Below are 393 nucleotides of genomic sequence, written 5' to 3'. Positions count from 1 at the left end.
GAGAGAGAGAGAGAGAGAGAGAGAGAGAGAGAGAGAGAGAGAGAGAGCGCATATATCCTGTATATCCTGGTTCTTCCTTCTGGGCCTTGTGTTCCCTTGACCTTATGGAGCCTAAACTGGTTTTTGGGGGAAGGAGGGCAAGCAGAACGGATGGGAAGTGGGCACCTGCCATCTCCTTTCCTACAATCTTAATTTAGTCAGTATCTTTCCCCCGTAACTCTCTAATTAATTCCCAGGCATAGCCTCTGCCTCCTTTCATGAAATGAAGCCACCTAAAATTGGTAACAAGCTCTAGCGTGTTCTAGATACACGCATGTGGTCCCTGGGGGTTGACTGAGACATCTCTGCATTCTGACTCACATGTATGTATTCTGACTCACATGTATGTATTCT

General features: G+C 46.6%; 1 protein-coding gene across 1 annotated transcript in view; it reads right to left on the bottom strand.

Annotated features, from left to right (window-relative positions):
* Nucleotides 1-393, bottom strand: part of Stab2 (stabilin 2) — a 135,569-nt gene that overhangs the window by 83,347 nt on the left and 51,829 nt on the right. The gene's annotated exons all lie outside the window — the stretch shown is intronic.

Source organism: Microtus ochrogaster, chromosome 24 (genome assembly GCF_000317375.1).
Source record: "Microtus ochrogaster isolate Prairie Vole_2 chromosome 24, MicOch1.0, whole genome shotgun sequence".
In the NCBI taxonomy this organism is placed as follows: Eukaryota; Metazoa; Chordata; class Mammalia; order Rodentia; family Cricetidae; genus Microtus; species Microtus ochrogaster.
The sequence above is the reverse complement of the archived record's forward strand: the minus strand, read 5'-3'. Positions and strand labels throughout refer to the sequence as shown.